Genomic DNA, 22,719 nt, shown 5'->3' with positions numbered 1-22,719 from the left:
TACAGAGTTACATTTAATTGGTGATATTCTGTCAATAAATCAGCACTTACAATATTTTTATCAGGTGGATTTAAAAAATAATAACCTTACTCAGACAAATCATATGTTTTGAGACAGCTGAGAAGCATTAACATGAAAGACAAACTGCATTGTACTTGGAGACTATCGAAGCCAACCTTCCTTTGCGATCGATAGTGAGCGTTCCGCATCCCACATTAATGAAATAGATATTATTTACCTGCAAGCAACACGTGGCGACATCTGTTGAAGACAGCCAGAACTACTTGCATCAATTTGCTTTGCATTAGATAATTTAACTCTCGCTGATGAAATATTTAAAAAACTATATTTAAGAAATGGTTCCAATTGGAGAAAACTGACAGTTTGTATCTAACATTAGTCACAGAAGCTGCCATGGATCGTGGTTAGCTATCTGCAGCTGAATCGGAAGGAAGCCGCTGTAGATACTGTGGCAAGGATTTTTCCATGAGAAGGAATGCTAGACGTCATGAGAAGAATGATTATGCTAGAAACCCACTACGCAACATGTTAAGCTGTAATCTTTGTAGCAGGTTGTTAACACGAATTGACAGCTTAAAAAGACATGGTAGAACATGTAAAGTCAAGACTACTTACGGCATAGAGGACACCTATGTATCCACTAGACTAAAGAAGAGTGATCTGCATAACGATAATAATTTTCCTTGTCCTGAGCGTGATGGTATTAGCTCACCCGATCGTGAGGAAGAACATAAATTGAAGGATGCAAATGGCTTCGGGAAGACTGAAACTAATGGAAGTATCAACACCGTGAAAGGTGAGAATACATTCAAGCCTATATTCAGTAGATCCTCCATTCTTTGTAAAAATGATGGACTCCTAAAAAGGAAGCATGAAGACGATGAAGACACTTCGACATCATCGATAGCGAATTCATACGGTAATCTGGGTGAAGAGGATGTCTTCTACAGTGATTGTTACAGTGACTCTGAGGCTGTTGACAAATGCATAGACTGTGATGAAGCACCTAGAGCTGACAAGATCGAAGAATGTGGCGATGTCCTGAGACCGAAACGATGGAAACGTCGTGTTATAATAAATAAATCCGATAATGCTTATTATGTTCACTGGGACGATTGTGATATTAACAGTATTTATAATAAACAAGCAAGAAAGATGGTGGTAGAAGAGATTGATTACACATCATGGAAAGATCCAAACATATTGGTTGACCGGCTAAGACTTCTACATGGCTCGCTTTGTGCAGGAAACTATTCGTGCATCAAAGAAATATCCTTCATACTCAAAGAACTAAGGAAAGCTGGCTACATACAATAATGGCTTCTTTTACTGGTATTTGTGTAATGTTGAGAAGTAATTAAATATTAAAAGTAAAAATTTAATGTTTTTATTTCTTGTATTCTGATTTCCAACTAAGCCTGTGTGTTTCCGCTACTGTATGTGTGATCATTCCGTTTCCTGTGTGTACTGTGTGTATATGTTTCGTTTCCTGTGTGTACTGTGTGTACGTTCTGTTTACTGTGTGTACTGTGTGTACGTTTAGTTTCCTGTGTGTACTGTGTCTATACGTTTCGTTTCCTGTGTGTACTGTGTGTACGTTCCGTTTTCTGTGTGTACTGTGTGTATATGTTCCGTTTCCTGTGTGTACTGTGTGTACGTTCCGTTTCCTGTGTGTACTGTGTGTACGTTCCGTTTCCTGTGTGTACTGTGTGATCATTACATTTATTGCACGTAAATTGCATGTATTGCGCGTACATTGCGTACATTACGTGTTGGAGCTGATGGAGCTGTTGGAGCACTTGAAGCTAATGGTTAATTGAAGCATAGGAGCAAAATGTAGATGGATCTGATGACGCGAATTGTAGCTCTTGGAGCCTGGCGTATATTGGAGAGATCAAATTTTTTTTTTCGATTTAATGATCCTCTTTTTTTTCATTTGTATATTTGACTCTGGTATTATTGTAAATGGTTCTTGATTATGACTAGCGTATTATTCCATACGGTGCATGTATAAAAGCGAGTCCTAGACAGCAGGTCGCTCAGTTTGTTACTGACGTCGGCGGTGTAAGGATTGCCTAGTTTGTTTCTTCTGGTGCATAAGTCGTGTCAATTAGCTGTTATTGAGACCTCGATGGCATCTTTACCGTTTTTAACGTCGAACTCGATAGAGGTTGTACCGTCGACTACGGGAACCTTGACGACAGCTACGATGGAGAAGGTGCAGATCCCGTTGACAACGACGACGTCAACATTGGAGGAGATTTCAACAGATGTGATACCACCATCATCCGAATTTTTATCATCAGCAATGGATTCTTCAACTAATTAAGAGCGTACATTGCGTCAGTGCAAATACTGTGACGCATCATTTACTATCACCTCAAATGCTCGCAGACATGAACGAAGCAGTTGTTCTAATAATGTTAAAAGAATACAATTTTAGTGCAATAAGTGCAAAAAACTAATTTCACGTCTTGATAGCTTACATCTTCATTATAAAAAATGCTCCGAGAAAGTTAAGTGCGAGTATAATAAACATGGTTATTGTTTTGACTCTTGTGTTGTACCAGCTGATGAGTCTATATAAGTGAGACCCTGGTGATATGGACTTCAGTCTGTCTCTGACTGCGGTGATGAACGGATCGGATAGTTAGACTTGTATAACATAATAGACCTGTATCTAGCTATTCTTGAGAACTCGATGGCATCATTACCACTATCTACACCATCCTGGATCGAAGGTCTACAATCATCAGTGCAGAGCACGATGACAACGACGTCTACAGCTACACCTGCTCTCTCAGCACAGCAGGAGATTTCGACGCGTGCAACATTTTCCGCAGAGCAGACCTCAAAGGCTTCAGAAGTTAACATGTCAGCAGTGTTACAATGGTTGTCAACAGTTCCAGTGGCATTGATGAAGGAAGTAGCATCCAGCGGTATTCTATCACCCAACTGCACGTACTGTGAGAATATCAAAAACTTCAAATTACGGGATTATGTATTACACAATTGTAGTAATAACTCTGAACGCATTAAATATCAGTGCAACAGGTGTTTAAGCAAGTTTATACTCTATGGAAGATTAAAACGGCACCTCAGGAAATGTGATAGACTGGCTGTACATTCATCGGAATCAAGCTGTATATTTTGTAACAAAACATTAGCAAATATTCAAAGTGCACAATGACACGAAATTAATCACTGTCCTTTTAATGAAGTCGCTAATTCGTCTTTGTGTGAACAATGTGGTGTACCAATATGTCGATCTGATAAACTGAATAGACTTTTAAAGTCATGTAAAGGACTTAGTCCGTATAGTAAGAAGACTGTTTGAATCGAGAGATCCACGAAACTTTGGTAATTTGTCTGTGTGTTTTTTTGTACTTGTAGTAGTGTAGAATGTATGTAATAATTTTTTTTTAAAAAAGAACTTGCGATGTTTTTATTTTCTCAAACCTGTCACTTTAGTGGTACTTCTTTAAAATATTAAAATTGTTTTGTATCAGCCAGGGATCGAACCAAGGACCTTAGTCGATCTAATCAATCAGTATATAGATTACAAATTTATTTAATGAATTTTAAACTTTTTCCCGAATCTCTAGCATTAAAATTACGAATTTCCAATATGGGGTCCAAATTTCAAGATGGCGACCATATTGGTAATTGCAACATTAATAGGATCCAATATGACGGTCGTAACATAAAGTGTAACGATGGCATAGTACTCAACCAAGATGATGGGCGTAACGAAATATGCAACATTTATATAATCCAAGATGGCGACCGTAACGATAACTGCAACAGTGGTTTTTTAAGATTTTTATTATTTAATTCGATTATTTAATTTTTAAATGATTTTTAAAAAATTTCCCGATTTTCTAACATAAAAATTGCGGATTTTAATGATCGTGGGCGTAACGATAATTGCAACAGTTACGACATAATACAAGATGGCAGTTCTGTCTCTAACAGGAAGTGCTATTATTACTTAATATTTAAAAAAAAATTCAAGTCCGAATATGCATGTTATTTTTTTATATACCTTATATAATTCTTAGTGTGGTAAATGACTCGATAGCCGAGTGGTTAAAGGCGTATGTTTTCCAACCTTGAGATCAGAGCTGCGCTGGTTCGAATCACAGCGCTTCCAATGTATTTTGCATAAAAAATAAATTTGATATGTCGATAAGGACCATAATAGCTCTGGTAAGTAATGAAACATCGACCTTTTGTGATGAGACAGAGTGACGCTGGTGCTATCTAGGAACAAACAATAGAAACAAAGTCGACGGTATTCAATATGGCGGCCTCCAGTGGAACAGAAAAAAAATCAAGAGCGCCGCTGGCGCTATTTAGGAAAAAACGACAGAAATAAAGTCGACGGTATCCAAGATGGCGGCCTACAGTGAAACAGAAAAAAATCAAGAGCGATGCTGGCGCTATCCAGGAACAAACAACAGAAACAGAGTCGATTGTATCCAAGATGGCGGCCTCCAGCGGAACAGAGAAAATCAATATGACGACAGAGACGAAAATTTCATCATAATGAGTGGGGTGCTCGATTTAATGATGGCGTATTTTAAAGATAGCGACCGTGACCTACTTGTCACGTTACACTGTGTCCCGTTACGCTCATCCAAGATGTCTGCTGGGGTCAAGGTCAAGGTCAAAGTTCAAGGTCGAGGTCATTCAAGATGGCCACCGTGATAAACTGTCCCGTTACGCTGTGTCCCGTTACACATATCCAAGATGGCCGCCGTGACATCAGAATCCAAGATGGATGACACCGACACCACAACCACCGCCTGGCGCCTGTTTCCGGACCGACATTCACATACTACTCACCATATTATTTTATTTTTCCCACAAGAGTGCAGTAATCATTATTAATACTGTGTTGCCCGCCATCTTGAAATTTGAATGCCATCTTGTAAATTTGTAATTATTTACCTATAAATTCAAGAAAAAATTCAAAATACTTTTTTAAAATGTTTCAGTACTATAATAATAATTCGATTAGTTCCATTCATTTGTTAGATACTTGATCGTAAATATTTTTGTTTTGTTTTAAGTAAAAAAAATAGTTTTGATAAATGTGGTGGAAAGTCCTAAAAGAAGCATAATTCCTCTACTAACAGCCTCTAGTAAGTCGATGATATATATTTATATATAGGTTGCCATCTTGTAAATTCGTAATATTTTCCTAGAAATTCAGGAAAAGAAACAAATTTAATCAAAATTTAGTAATTATTTAACTGATTAAATAGATATATTCCTATTCATGATTCGATCTTTGTCAATGCAAACGTATATTTGAGACAAAAAATATATATTTAATAAATCCTGTTCAAAATCATAAAAGCGTTTTAAGTTCCTCATTTACCAGCCTCCAGTAATCCGATAAAGCCGCAATCTTGGATATTTTTTTATTTTTGACCAAGAAATGCGGAAAAAATATCAAAATTCATAACAAAATCATTTATTAAAATTATTATTTATTCAGTTGGTATACGACCTTCGTTAGATCCTCGATCAATGACTACAGTAACTAAAATTTAAAATAAATTTTAAATTGTCTTTCCTATTACCTTTGTATAGTATATTAATACTTATACTAACAAAACAAGATACCTGTCCGAGAAATAAATAAATTTTCGGTTTGCGTATTATGAACGTCTAATTTCTTCGATAAATTGAGTACCAACCTACCAGGACTTGAACAATTTTAGTTTCTTCGGACTACGAGACCAGATCGTTTACAATGTCAGACGTATAAGTGAAACGTCTCCAAATCACAAGATCTTCTTTGTGGATAGCTAATAAAACAAATTACCAGCAGTCGAGACAGTGACTTCAAACTGCCAAACCTAAAGTGTGGATAATTTCAATTACAAGCCATAAGACCAACGGAACCTTTTTTACGCTTACTAAGAAAGAAAGATTCACTGAAATATATTTTATTTAGACATAAATGTTTTGATCCAGCAAATATTCAGAGATACTACAGATTTCACTAAGAAAATTGAACGAAGCGACAAACATACAATACACACAATGGATATACAATACACGCACAGTACGCACAGTACGCACAGTATACACAGTACCAACACAGAAAAAACAGTACAATGAACTAACAGGACACACAGAACACACAATTAAAACACAGTACAATGAACAAACAGTAGGGGAAGACAGTGCAATGCAACAGGGGCAGGTTGCAACAGCTCACTTTTCTCGGCGTTTATCAGAAAAAATGGCGGTACACTGCGAATAAATAATGTACTGGTAGAGTGCATCATTTGGCTAGAGTCTGTTGAAGGCATTGAAAGTTGTTCTTCATATGACACGGAAAAATCGATTTTTTTGTGCTGGTGAGTAATTTTTTTTTTTCTTTTTGTAAATGGTCTGTTTGACCATTAAACTTGTACTACACTGGTGAAACACAGTTCCTGGCTGATAGCTTATTCATAGCCGAATGTATTCATAATATAAGTATTATTTTTGTTTTGAAAGCTGTGCACATGGACAAGATTAAATTTATGGATACACTTCGGGGCACTTTGCAACAATGTTTTGCAACTTGCCCCAGTCATGGTGCAACGTGCCCCATGGAATGCTCCGAAGTAGTTTTACTATTTTACTAACGAAACTTCTTTTCAAACTTCTAGGTAACCACATAATTTAATGTGCAATTAGGTATGATTTTAATAGTTTTTAAGATAGTAACCATACTGAATAAAAAATTATAACAGTATTAGTAAATGTTGCGTAAGGGCTGCGGTAATTAATTTTACACTACATTAAATGATTTTGCACAGTATTAGTTAATTTTGTGTCCTTTATTACGTCATGTATAACAGAATAAATATAATTAACTTTTAATTCTTAACTAGAAGGCCAAATTATGATTTTAAACTATGTTTTAATAATAGGTACATAAAATATATATTTGACCAGAAATTGAATTTCTAAACTTGAAAAGTAGGCTATGTAATATTGATAGTTAAATTTTTTTTGTATCCGCGAATATTATTTGCGTATCTACCTTATTATTTGCCTTATGTTGCAGCATTATTAATATTTCTATATCTCTTTACAAAGTAATCTCTTTCAATTTAAGTAATTTTCTGGTTCTTGACCATATTCAATGACAACTTGTATTTATTTGTTATAGAGCGACAAGAAAAAACGAGCCTTCTCGCACATTTAACTTGCTGGCTGCACAGATCATTTTGCTAGTTGTCACATTATAGTAAGCCTCTTAAGTTAGGGTAGCTGAAAAAATCCATGATGTTTCCTGCCATAACAAGGTAAAAATATAGTAGTGAAGGAAAATAAGTCATTCAGGCCAGCACACTGTGTTTTGTTACCTATTCAGATATTTTTATTTTTCAGGAAAAAATTAGGAATTACAAACGAAAAACAAACAGAGGAAGTACACCACCAGATATCATGGAGAGGGCTGCAAAACTTGTCTTAGAAAATCAAGGTCCGAGTGATTTCTCCATCAGAAAAATTTCCAAGGAATATAACATTTATTAATCAACACGTTCACGTTTCATAAAAAGAAAACACAAAACTCTTGATAATGAAATAGACAACCCACCTCTTTGTTGTGGTTACAGTAAGCAATCTCAAGTGTTCAGTGATAGCCAAGAAAATTGTTTGAAAGAGTACATTATTAAATGCAGTGACATCATTTTTAGATTGACCCCTAAGGAAGTGAGACAATTTGCGTACCTTTGTGCTAAAATATATGGACTAAAAAGAAAAGAAACAACAGGTGCGTACTGGTTCTGTGGATTTTGGAAAATACATCCAGAGCTATCAATAAGACAACCAGAAGCAACTAGCTTAGCCAGGATGACAAGTTTTAACAAGTTCAATATAAATGAATTTTACAAGATACTCTCTGATGTTTACTCACGTCACCCATCAGGAATACTACCTTTAAATATATGGAACTTTGATGGAACTGGAGTAACTTCTGTGCTAAAACCAAATAAAATGGTCGCAGGAAAAGGAGTCAAACAATTGGGAACGGTCACATCAGCAGAACGTGGTGAACTCGTAACTGTCGCTGCTGCGGTGAGTGCTTCCCAAGAAAGAAAATAAAAGACCACTTCATACGAGATGAACCAGCTGGTTGCATTAGTGCTGCTACAGGATCTGGATGGATGACAGAGTACTGTTTTGTGCATTTCATTGCCTACACAAAACCTAACAAAGACGATCCACTTCGGTTGTTACTAGAAAACCATTCCTCTCACCTTTGTGTTACAGTTTTGGATTTATGTAAAGACAATGGTGTAGTACTGTTGTCATTTCCACCACACAGTTCACATTGGCTACAGCCACTTGTCAATAGTGTTTACGGACCATTCAAGAAGCTCTGTAGCAGGGGAGTCCATTCCTGGTTAAAAACAAATCCAGGAAAAACTCTTTCTATCTACGACTTGCCAAGTATAATTTAAGAAGTATTCATGACTTCATTCACTCCTTGTAATTTTACATCAGGATTTTCAGCTGCAGGCATTTTCCCACTGAACATTAATAAGTTTCAAGACAGTGAAGCCAAACTGCGGCACGCCACAGTTTGACTACCATGAACTCGCACACAGAACACGAGTTAATAAACCTAACCCAACACAGCAGGAAATCGTTGTTTAATTTAAGGGGAACTGCACCGACATCAAGGAACAAAAGTTATATAAGCCAGGATCATTTTATTAAACCTGTTCTTAATTAAAACAATTAATATATATATTTTTGGTTTTACAAATTTCTTAGATTGGGAGCAATTAAGGCTCAGATCAATTACAATGCTTTTGGTGAATAAGATTCTTGCACACTAATGAATCGCAAGGACATAGAGAGGTACTTAAATCAAAACAAGTATACACTTCGCACTCCCAACAATATAATAACATACTTAGATATTGTGTTTAATATCGAATTCTACCATGATGTTATCTCAAACGGACATTTAACTTAGCCCTACTAACTCGTAACGGCCTAGACTTAGATGTGACCTCAGATAAATAACTTTAACACAATAAAACATTTACGATACGCGTCCCTATAAAATACATAAGTAGAACTAAACGTCGGCCACGCGTGAAACAATATAGTAAAGACGACAGGTCACCTAACCCAAAATGTAATACCCTGAACTACCAGGCAGGAGCCATACGATCAACTGGAACTGAGCTAGTGTAATAGAGCCGGGAGGTAAGCACCTCCGACTGCGCACATCACTGAAACTAGATGTAACCTAGCCTTAACCTGTCAGCCACTCGGCGATAGAATTGTACAAAAAAAGGCCCGAACTATCGTCACACGACTCCTACAGCATTTAAGTCTTTAAACAGACAACGCAGCGTCATAATGATGTGACTGTTAAGTGCAGATGTTAATATTAAATAAGCAGAGAAGCATAGCTTCGCCGAGTGCTGACCATAAGCTAATCAACGCGTGCCGACGGACTGATTCCCTTCTCAAGAGAGAGAGGAGGCCAGCGACTGTATTAAGCTACGCGGCGCTTATATAGGCCACCGAAACTATGACACGAGGAGCGCTGGTGTCGCGGCCGGAGGGGGAGGAGAGGTGAAAAGGAGGGGATGTAGGGGACAAGCATTCGGTGAGGAAGGGGAAAGGAGGGGAAGGAGCGCTATCATCGGAATCGGCGATGAAGCCATCCGCTTCAACTGTGATTTTGCAGCTTCTTTTGTAACAGACCGTACTCTGCTCAAGGAAGGCCAACAAAAAATGTAAGTCAAATAAAGGAAGTTAGTGAAGTGTTTTCGGGCAGTGTCCAAATATCAGAAACTGGAGATATGACAGAAACATTTTCACCTCAATCTGTTCGCCTATATCCTAAAGCAGGGCCACAGCAAGAATGCAGTCAAAATAACAAAAAAGGAAATATGCAATTCTCACAGATACACCTGAGAAAACATTGCTGTATATGGAAAAAGCCGCAAGAGAGAACAAGAAGAAAAAAAAACAAAAAAAGTAAAATCTGCACATAAAAAGCAGTCCAACGAATATCTAAGAAGAAAACAGGAATCAAAAGGAAACTTGTATTCAGTGATGATTCTTCTGAGAATTAAGAAAACACTCACTCTCTAAAGTGTGGGGAAATATATAAGAATAATGAAGAATGGGTATAATGTTTAAGGTGCAAAATGTGGTCACATTGGTCCTGTGCTGAAAATAATTATTTTTATGTGTGTTTTGACTGTACAGATAATGACACAGACGATTTTGTATCTGTTAATTCCGAATAAAATAATGTTTCAAAGTGTCCCTTCCATTGTTGCAATATGCCCCACGTGCGGGGAAAATTGCAACATGTGCATGTGTTTTTTGTACTAATTATTTAAATAATGAATATATCTTTGCAGTCATAATTTTTATTTTATGTTGGAGGTAAAATATTATAGTACATAAATGCTGTTATAATTGTTTAATATTCATAAAACAAATACAGAAAAAAAAAGATAACTAATTTTTGTTGCAATGTGCCCCGGCATCCCCTACACACACAGTACACACACTTAACACACAGTAAAGACACAGTCCATGCAATACACACAGAGTACACACCGAGGAAACGCAATAATCACACAATACATAAAATGGACACGCAATTGACACAGATTACACACAGGACATACAGTAAACACAAAGAACTCACATGAAACAAAAATTAAAAACAATGAAAACACAATTAAAAACCCAACAAACAATGAGGACACCGTACCCCCACAGGACATGCAATTGAAGTGTCCATCATTATTCCAAATTATAAAGTATCTTCTTGATATAAGCTAAATTGCGTTCTCAAATCTCACGGTGATGACCATGACACTTCCATTGGTTTCAGCTTTCCTTAAACCGTCAGCATCCTTCAATTTAATTTTTTGTGGTGATCGGGAGAGCTATGAACATAATACGCTCAAGACAAGTAAAATTATTTACATTAAGCAGCACAATATTTCTGGGTGTAGTGGGTTTATCGATGTCAGTAGTATGTAAATGACGCAGCTGGGACAGGCTTCAGGCTGTGGTGCCTGTGGTGCCGACCGCCATATTGGATTGTGACATCACGGCGGCCATCTTGGATGAGTGTGACCATGACCTTTGAACTTGACCTTGACCCCGGCGGACATTTTGGATCCGCCATCTTGGATCCGCCATCTTGGATGACATCATTTTGTTTTCTCGAACATTGAGGCATTTTGTTTTCCGCCATTTTGATTTATGACGTCATCATTGCAATTATCGTTACGGTCGCCTTTTATCTTTATTTATTATCCGATTTTAATGAAAAAAAATTAAATTCATAAAAAAATTCAATTAATAAAATTTCTGTAAAAAGTAATTAAAAAACAAACATTTACGACACGGAGCTCGGAGTTCTCGGTTCGAACCCGGTGAAGGCAAAAAAAATAAAAATGGCGACCGATCCATCCCCCGTGGTGGGTGCTGGCAGACTGACATCCCACCACTTTGTTAATAGCATATATATCATAAGGTAGAGTGATGTCATGTCCGCCCTCTTGAAAATCCGTAATATATGTTATAAAAACGGGAAATATTTCAAAAATCATCAAAAAATAAATCAATCGAATTAAATAATAAAAATCTTTAAAAAACACCGTTGCAAATTTCGTTACGACCGCTATCTTGAAAATCCGTAATTTCAATGCTAAATCCGGGAAAAATCCCAAAATTCATCAGAAAATTCACTCATTAAGGAAATGATTGATTCGAAACTTGTTTCGATCCCTGGACGATACCAAAAAATAATTTTATGTAAAAATACCTCAAAAATGAGAGTTTGAAAATAAAACACCACTAGTTCTTTCACAAACACTATATTTACTACATAATATATATTTTACTACATGAACACTTTGAAAGCCAGCAATCTTATAAACATTTAGCCCTGCATAGGCGTGAAATGGCTAATTTTTAGCTTCAATCGGTTTATACTAGACAGAGACCAACCAGAACGTTTACAGACATAGGCCTCCTGTTCTTGACATAGTTTCTGGATGCCGTTTTTAACAGTTTGCTTCACATCGTCAGAACTGTAAATTACTGCAGCCGATGTCTTGAATGCACACTTCTTCACTTTGTCATCGAACGGATATGGCTTTCCATATATACAGTCCAAACACAAGTTATACTTCAAAGGTCCGTTTGTTGCTAAATCATCTGTAAGTTGATTGATTATGTTCCGTCTGATATCGTCAAGAAAATTACAAATGTATTTCGGCTCACTGAACGTATTTAGATAATAGTAGTCTTCCAATATTCCACGAAATGCAGACCGCGCCAAGTAGAAGCCATTATCGTTAACTTGTAATACACCCGACATAGTCATAGGTATAGTTCCATGTCCAGATGCCATAGCAATAGGTTGCTCCACATCAGTTTTTTTGCTTGTACACTTACAAGTCTCCAATCTAAAGCGAGGAGGTGAAATTTCTGCAGGTAGTTCAGCAGTAGGCACACAGACTTCACCTTTACATTTGTTCGCATGATGCTGCAAACTGTCAATTCGAGTAAATTATTTATGACACTCGCCACATCGAAACTTCACGCAAGAAAGATTCCTCTTGCATTTGTTCCGCTCATGTCTTCGTGCATCATGGGAAAATGCAAACGACGTATCACAGTAGCTGCAAGGATACCGTAGTGATGAAGACGAGCCATTCAGACCTGAGCCAGATACTTACATTGCCATAGTTGTACCATTTCCAGGCATACTCTTATCAACATTAATGCATTGTTGTTGTATAGAAACCTTTACTTTCTACTGCACAGCAGGACCTTTACATGTCTTCATGTGCGATTTCATATTATCTTTTCTGGTAAACTACTTTTGATATTTCTCACAACCAAACATGTTGCGAGGTGGATTCTTAGCACATTCTCTCTTCTCGTGTCGACGTACATTACGGATGTTTGTGAAAATCTTGTCGCAGAAACGACTTCCATGTTCGTTAGATGTTGACGATTCTCCATTCAATGAAGTCTCCATCGAGGGCAAAACAGCATTCGTCGCAAAATGTTATGCTGTATTCGGTGTAGCAGTTTGTTAACACGAATTGACAGCTTAAAAAGACATGGTAGAACAAATAAAGCCAAGACTACTTACGGCATAGAGGACATCGATAGATCTACTATACTAAAGAAGAGTGGTCTGTATTACAATAATAATTTTCCTTGTCCTGAGCGTGATGGTATTAGCTCACGCGATCGTGACGAAGAACATTAATTGAAGGATGCTGATGACTTCGGGAAGACTAAAACTAATGGAAGTAACAACACCGTGAAAAGTGAGAATAAATTCAAGCCCATATTCAGTATATCCTCTATGCTTTGTAAAAATGATGGACTCCTAAAATTGAAGCATGAAGACGATGAAGACACTTCGACATCAACGATATAGAATTCTTACGGTAATCTGGGTGAAGACGATGTCTTCTATGATGATTGCTACAGTGACTCTGAAGCTGGTGACGTGATCGAAGACTGTGCTGAAGTAGCTAAAGCAGTCAAGAACGAAGACTGTGATGGTGTCCTGAGATCAAAAAAATGATAGAAACGTCGTGATATATTAAATAAATCCGATCACTGGCTCGATGATGAAAGTTACCCTGAGGTAAGTGTTAAAACGGCAGACACCAGAGATCATAATATTTATTATAAACATGCAAGGAAGATGGTGACTAAGGGATTGATTACACATCATGGAAAGATCCAAACATATTGGTTGACCGGCTAAGACTGTTGGTGACATCTGTTCCTAGAGGAAACAACGCGCATATAGAGGAATTATCGTCCATACTTAAAGAACTGATGAGAAGTTGGCTACATACAATAATCATTTGTTTAACTGTCATGTGTGAACAATTAAAAATAAATGAATAATTTATATTTAAAAAACCAAGCCTGTGTTTCCTGTACTGTATGTGTGATCATTCCGTTTACTGTGTGTTGATTCCGTTTCTCTGAGTGTACTGTGTGTACGTTCCGTTTCCTGTGTGTACTGTGTGTACATTCCGTTTCCTGTGTGTACTGTTTGTACATTCCGTTTATACCTGTGTGTACTGGTGTACATTCCTTTTTTCCTGTGTATACTATTTCTTCATTTCGTTGCCTGTGTGTAACGTGTGATCATTACATTTATTGTGCGTAATTTGTGTGTATTGCGCGTACATTGCGTACATTGCGTGTTGGAGCTTATGTAGCATTTAAAGCTGTTGGAGCTTTTGAGCTGTAGGAGCTGATGGCCAATTTAAGCATAGGAGCCAAATGTAGATAGATCTGATGGCGCGAATTGTAGCTCTTGAAGCCAAATGTAGATGGATATGATGGCACGAATTGATACTCTTGGAGCCTAGCATATATTGGTGAAATCAAATTCATGAAACGAAAACGTAATAATACCTCAAAGAATTTTTACGATAAAATGATCACCTTTTTTTTTAAATGACGTTTTGACTCGTGCATTGTATAACTGGTTATTGATTTGACTATCGTATTATTCCATCCGGTGCATGTATATAAGCGAGTCCTAGACAGCAGGTCGCTCGGTTTGTTACTGTCGTCGACGGTATAAGGATTGCCTACTATGTTTATCCTGGCGCATAAGTCGGGTAATTACTTGTTCTTGCGAACTCGATGGCATCTTTACCGACTTTAACGATAAACTTGATGGACGTTATACCATCGTCTACGGGAACCTTGACGTCAGCGACGAAGAAGAAGGTGCAGATCCCGTTGGCAACGTTGGCGTCAACACTGGAGGAGACTTCAACAGTAACGATACCACCAGCAGAACAGACTTTAATGTCGGTAGTGTTGGCTGTACAGGAACGCTGTTTTGCCCTCGATGGAGACTTCAGTGGATGGATAATCGTCAACAACTAGCGAACATCGATGTCGTTACTGCGACAAGATTGTCTCAAACATCAGTAATGCACGTCGACACGAGAAGAGAGAATGTGCTAAGAATCCTCCTCGCGACATGTTTGGTTGTGAGACATGTCTAAAGCAGTTTTCCAGAAAATATAATATGAAAACGCACATGAGGACATGTAAAGGTCCTGCTGTGCGGCAGAAAGTAAAGGTATCTATACAACAACAATGCATTAATGTTGATAAGAGTATGCCTGGAAATAGTACAACTATAGCAATGTCAGTATCTGGCTCAGGTCTGAAAGGCTCGTCTTCATCACTACGGTATCCTTGCAGCTACTGTGATACGTCGTTCGCATTTTCCCATAATGCACGAATACATGAGCGGAGCAAATGCAAGAAGAATCCTTCTCGCATGAAGTTTTGATGTGATGAGTGTCATAAATGGTTTACTCTAATTGACAGTTTGCGACATCATGAGAACAAATGTAAAGGTGAAGTCTGTGCGCCTACTACTGAACTACCTGCATAAATTTTTTACTCCTCACTTTATATTGGAGACTGTAACCGTAAAAGCAAGAAAACCGTTGCGCAGCAAGCCATTGCTATGATGTCTGAACATGAAAATAAACCTAAGACTGTGTTCGGTGCATTACAAGTTAACAATAATGGCTTCTACTTGGCGCAGTCTGCATTTCGTGGAACATTGAAAGACTACAATTATCTAAATACGCTTAGTGAGCCGAAAGACATATGTAATTTTCTTGACGATTTCAGACAGAACATTATCAATCAGCTTACTGATGATGAAGCAGCAAACGGACCTTTGAAGTATAACTTGTGGTTGGACTGTATATATGGAAAGCCATATCTGTTTGATGACAACGTGAAGAAGTGTGCATTTAAGACATCGGCTGCAGTAATATACAGTTCTGACGATGTGAAGCAAACTGTTAAAAATTGCATCCAGAAACTCTGTGTCAAGAAGAGGAGGACTATGTGTGTAAAGGTTCTGGTTGGTCTATGTCTAGTATGAACCGATTGGAATTAAGAAACAGCCATTTAACGCCTATGCAGGGCTAAATGTTTAAAAGATTGCTGCTTTTTGCAAGTGTTCGTGTAGTAAAATATATATTATGTAATAAATATTATGTTTGTGAAAGAACTTGTGGTGTTATATTTTCGAACCTTTCATTTTTGAGGTTTTATTACCAAAAAAAAAATTTCTTTGTATCGCCTAGGGATCGAACCAAGTTTCGAATCATTTATTTTCTATATGAGTGAATTTTTGGATGAATTCTGGGAATTTTCCCGAATTAATAGTATTGAAACTATAGATTTTCAAGATGGTGGCCTTAACGAAAAGTGCGTTGGTTTTTTAATGATTTTTATTATTTAATTTTTTTTTTTGTGATTTTTAAAAATTTTCCCGATTTTACAGCATATAAATTACGGGTTTTCAAGATGGCGGACGTGACATCATACTACTTGATGATATATATGATATGAAACAAGTGGTGGGGGTCAGTCTGCCAGCAGCCACAGTGAGGGAAAGATCGGTCGCCATTTTTAATTTTTATTTTTTCTTGCCCTCGTCGTGTTCAAACCGAGGACTCCGAGCTTTGTGCTGTAAATGTATGTTTTTAAATAGTTTTTATTAACATTTTATTAATTAAATTTTTTTGTAAATTTTAAATTTTTTATTAAAATATGGATAGTAAATAAAGATTTTCAAAATGGCAGCCATAACGGAAATTGCAACGGTGATGTCATAATCCAAAATGACGGTCATGATATTCTTATTCCTAAAAATGGCGTATCACAGGCTCTAGACATGGATGCTTAAGCCGTTTTTAGGATTTTGAGTTCTTTTTAAGGCAAAACGACTTTTGAGGATTTTCGAAATCCTAATTTTTGAATTGTGAATTTTTTTTGAAAATTTTTAGCGGAATTGTTTCTAAAAAATGGAATTTTTGGCGAATTTCGAGGAATTTTGGGCAAATTTGATATAATTTTGGTTAATTTTGGCAAGTTTTGAAGGTCAACGGTTAAGGTCACGGTCATCAAAGATTGCCGCCGTGACGTCACAATCCAAGATGGTGAACCGACAATCTCAATCCACACAATCCACACCCAGAACCCTGTGCCAGCTTGGGCTATTACATACTACTTTCAACACTGATTTTAATGACGGTTAGACAATCAATATTCTCCATGGCCTGTTTCTTACAAAGTAGTTTGTTATTATTGATATTGCCCTAACACATTTGTATGACATATTATTTTACATGCATAATTTCAATTATTTGTATACATTCATGACGTTCTACCATCGTTTAAATGCCAATGCAGAGCGTTGGTGGTTTTTAACAATTCCTTATTGTGTCCGATGTTTCCATCGTTATTTAATATACTATTTGTGCTGCTACTATGTTCACATATCAATTGCTAATGTGATATTTGTGGTAAACTCATAACTAGAATATGAAGGGAGTTCCAGTACCTGATGTCGGAATGAAGATTGAGATTGGGGTCCGCCATCTAGGATTGTGAGGTCATGATGGCTCTCTTGGAAGACCTTAACCTTTGACCATGAATTTCACCCCAACTGCCATCTTTGATGACATCATGGTGACCATCTTAGATTCTGTCATCTTGGATTACAAAACTTTCTGCCATCGAAAATCTTATAAATGTCATATATATTGGATTCCGCCATACACTATAACTTTCAGCCATTTTTTTTCTTTATTATACCACCATTTTTATTCTGCTATTTGGGATAATCGCATCGTATCCGGCATATTGAAAATCTGTAATTATTGTCAGAAAGTATTAGGAACAATTTTAAAATTGATAAATCATTGTCTAAATTGAATTTTAATAAAATTTAATAAAAATTTCTCGGACATCATGAAGCTTGGAGTCATCAGTGAGTGTGAAAAAATCATTTCCCCATGGTGGCAGTTGGCAGAATAAAAGACCACCACTTTTACAAATATATAAATGAACTTACATTCACGTCCTCTCCCCTAAAATTACTTTATTTTCACAAATTCCCCCCCCCCCCCCCTTCGCCGACACAAATCTCTTCTAAGAAACTACCTTAGCCTCGCAAATTCTCCACCCCCTAAATGTTATTTCTCACTTCTCCCCCCACCGCCTTAGTATCTTGTTTCTGCAATTTCCAACATCCCTTCTCCCTTAATCTTCCAACATTTCCACATTATTATTTGCTGATTTCATCGCCCTCCTTTTAGCCCAATAAAATCAACCGCTAGTCTAGCAGTCTTCAGTTGGCAGCAGTTCCTCAACCTGCACCAATCGCCTACCGAGGAGGCAATGTTTTCTTTTTGCGTGTGTGGGGAAAGATCATATCAATGATTGTGGTGTTCAGAAAAATTCGCATGTTAGTAACTTTCTATTCGTTTTGTGCCGCACGAAATAAGATACATATAAAAATCCCTGTCAGTGTACCTACAGCAGGAAAAGGCCATTCAAAATTGCTTGCAATGTACCAAGTGCAACAAAGGGCACTATTACGTTGCCGGGTACACCTCACATGAAGACTTGATACAGGAAGTGACGAGAAGCCTGCAGCAGGTTAAATCCTGAGTGCTGTACCACCACTATGAGCATCTAGGCACCTACACTTTAGCCTTGCAAAACCCCAACCTCGCCCAGGCCGATATTCCGGCCTTGCAGAATAAGCAAACCAGCCTTGTATAGACAGCACACCCCCCCCCCCCCTCCACACCAAAAAAATCAAAATTAGCACTCAAGGTTCGCACGTCAAATATTTGTTACTGTAAGTACCGACAGTGATATTGTTTCTGTGGAAGGTTAACTGTGTTACTCCCTAAAAGGGCTACGACATTAATCAAATTTACGTGACGTCCATCATCGAGGGCGACTAAATCAAGACTCACGAATACATCCTTAAACCACCTTGCGACTATACTGTTATATACGAAAATCACAAATCGAAAATCGAAAAACTGACTTACGAAATACACTCAATATATTGCAATGATGGTGATGTAAACCATGACGAAATGAAATATTTGGTATCGGACCTCGTCGACCTAGACGATGTTGTTGCGTATATCCTTGGATATGATAAAAACATATTAATTGATTTGTCCAGTGCCAAAATAATTGATCTTCGCCCCGCCTTCAACAGACTAATAGAGACCTATGTAAACAAAATTGATAAGTGTAATTATTCTTATAAAGGTTGTTAATGTGCACATTGTGATATTCAGTTACTAAAATTATGGTTTTATAGAAATCCTTTCAGTAGTGTACAAATGAGGCTCCGAGGACAGGCTGTGGATGTAGATGGGTTCAATGACCGACCGCCATCTGACATCACGACGGCCATTTTAGATGACCTTGAATTCGACATTTTGACCTCGGCTGCCATCTTAGATCAACCATTTATAATTTCACCATTTTGATTTCTATAACTGTCCACTTATTTCAATTCCTCAATTTTGTTTTCTAGAATTTTCCGCCATTATGAAATCGGCCATTTTTTTTAAGAACTTTCCATCATCTAGGAATTGAATGCCCCCCTCCCTAATTTTGCACATTTTGCTATGGCCACTTTCTTTAAAATACAGTCATAATGATTTCGCTAGAAAATTGAAAAAAAAAAAATATTTTTAATAATTTAATATATAAAATCACCGTAGCACAATTCATCATGGCACCGTTTTTTAAATTTGTAGAGATTATGACAGAAAATCAAACAAAAATTTAAAAATAATAATAAAAAAATTATAAATTAAATTTTAACAGAAAATTATTTTAATTTGCCGTTCCACATTTCGTAACGGCCACTATCTTTAAAAATCCGTAATTTCAATGCTAGAAAATCAGGGAAAAAAATACATTTATAATAAATCATTATTCAAATTAAAATAAAATATATGATTTTTTTAACTATTGCAAATTTCGTTATGGCCGCCATGATTAAAATCAGTTTTTTATGCTAATATTTCGTAGTTTTTTTAATTAATCATAATATAATTAAAATATAGAAATGAAAACACTCCTCTATCTTGGATTATGACGTCACATTCTTAATCTGGAAAATCCGTTATTGACATATTTAATAGGGAAAAAATAAAATTAATAAAATATTTATAAAAGAAATTTTAAAAACACGCATGTATTTCCTTGCTTTGAATCTGGCGAGGGCAAAAAAATATGAAGGCAGATCCTTCCTCCATGGTAGCTAGGGTTACATACAAAGTTTTATGTTACACCTCGTCAGTCTCTCCTGATGACTGGGGGTAACCAGTGGATCTATTGATTCAGAAGGCAAGATAATGATTTCGTCCAGACATTAGTTCAACTGTTTTTATTTTTCTTTTGGTTATTTTCCATTATATAATATAAATATATAATATATGTTGGTTAACAGAAAACAAATACAACATGGATTTAAGATCATATTAATAAAAGAATGGGCTGGACCTTATTAGACAATATTATAAATAATTAATATAATTTAAATACAGTTCGTGACAATAAACATGTTAAAGACTCGTATGAAGCTTCTGGATGTCTGATCTAAAAAACGTCGTGGTTGGATGCTAGGACGAAAAGGTTGTAAAAACTGAAGGGCTGGCGGTTTGATGATTGCTAGGCGAAGTCAGGAGGCTTTAGTCATCCGGCCCGTGGAGACTGATCTTGTGCTTGGAAAAGTACCCTGGCACTTGGTGCCTGGTACTTGGTTCTGGTATTTGGTACTTGTACCCTGGGCCGGTACTTGGTCCCTGCCTGTGTACAGATCCGAAACACATGTGTTCAGGACTGATTCACAGACAGTTGGTGAAATAGGCAGAAAATGCCTTCTAGTCACAATGATGGTCGGAAGTGATGGTAGTAAAAACTTACCAAACAGTGTGATGTCTTCCAGGATCTGTCCAATTGTTGAGCACACGAACCCGCCGCGGATGATAGTTAACAGAAAACAAATACAACATGGATTTAGATCATTTTAATAAAAGAATGGGCTGGCCCTTATTAGACAATTATATAGATAATTAATATAATTTTAATACAGTTCGTGACAATAAACATGTTAAAGACTCGTATAAAGCTTCTGGATGACTGATCTGAGAAAAGGTCATGGTTGGATGCTAGGACGAAAAGGTTGTAAAAACTGAAGGGCTGGCGGTTTGATGATTGCTAGGCGAAGTCAGGGGGCCTTAGTCATTAGGCCCGTGGAGACTGATCTGGTCCCTGGAAAAGTACCCTGGCACTTGGTGCCTGATACTTGGTTCTGGTACTTGTTACTTGTACCCTGGTCCGGTACTTGGTCCCTGTCTGTGAACAGATCTGAAACACGTGTGTTCAGGACTGATTCACAGACAGTTGGTAAAAAAGGCAGAAAATGCCTTTTAGTCACGATGATGGTCGGATGTGATGGTAGTAAAAACTTACCACACAGAGTGATGTCTTCCAGGATCTGTCCGATTGTTGACCACACGAACACGCCGCGGATGTTAGTTAACAGAAAACATATACAACATGGATTTAAGATCACATTAATAGAAGAATGGGCCGACCATTATTATACAATAATTTAGATAATTTATATAATTTTAATACTGTTCGTAACAATGAACATGTTAAAGACTCGCATGAAGCTTCTGGATGTCTGATCTGAGAAACGTCGTGGTTGGATGCTAGGACGAAAGGTTGTAAAAACTGAAGGGCTGGCGGTTTGATGATTGCTAGGCGAAGTCAGGGGGCCTTAGTCATTTGGCCTGTGGAGACTGATCTTGTACTTGGAAAAGTACCCTGGCACTTGGTGCCTGGTACTTGGTTCTAGTACTTGGTACTTGTACCCTGGTCCGGTACTTGGTCCCTGCCTGTGTACAGAACCGAAACACATGTGTTCAGGACTGATTCAAAGACAGTTGGTGAAATAGGCAGAAAATGCCTTCCAGTCACGATGATGGTCAGGGAGTGATGGTAGTAAAAACTCTCTAAACAGGGTTATATCTTCCAGGATCTGTCCGATTGTTGAGCACACGTCGAGCGGATGTTTCATGACTTTTTAAAAAAAAAAATTTTTATGGTAACTACGACATGACTTCTCGATCTAGATCTACATGGACTGACTAATGCCTAAACACTTACATTGTGGGAAACATCCCTTGTCTAGTTTGATCACATCTCAAAAGAAAAACGGAGAGGCGTCCCGATCATGTAGATGCGAAGCAGTCAGTCCCGGATCGCGGCACGCACTAAGTTTGGGGCGGCCGAGACTCGTAATTTAAAAGTGACGTTAAAGGAAGAAAAGGGGGAAGGCTTCGGCATTCGGACCGAAAGGTTCCGAACTTTACCGAGATTCTTGTCGACAAAGCAGACATTGATATATCGAAGTTGGTGGTACTGCCCGTTGTTAGCGTGACCTACTGAGGTGTGGCTGAACTGAGTAGAGGTCGTCTTGCACGAGACGGCCGCTAGCAGCATGTAGCTTAAAGGGGGACTAGACCAGCACCCTGGTGGCCTGGGAAGGTACTACGGGGTACTGGTTACTGCGGGAGACGCCAAAGGGCAGGAGTTCAATCTCCCAGGGGAATTGTTTCGGCAAAAATCTGATCTAGGGCTGGGAAAAATTGGGGAGACAGGTCTGACAAATGTTGAATAAGAGTGTACAGGAGGAGGAACAAGTTTAACTTCTCGCAGCAGAGGAATGACTGGTGATATTAATTAATTTTTATAAAAAATTAT

This window comes from Bacillus rossius, chromosome 2, assembly GCF_032445375.1.
Source record: "Bacillus rossius redtenbacheri isolate Brsri chromosome 2, Brsri_v3, whole genome shotgun sequence".
NCBI lineage: Eukaryota > Metazoa > Arthropoda > Insecta > Phasmatodea > Bacillidae > Bacillus > Bacillus rossius.
The sequence above is the reverse complement of the archived record's forward strand: the minus strand, read 5'-3'. Positions refer to the sequence as shown.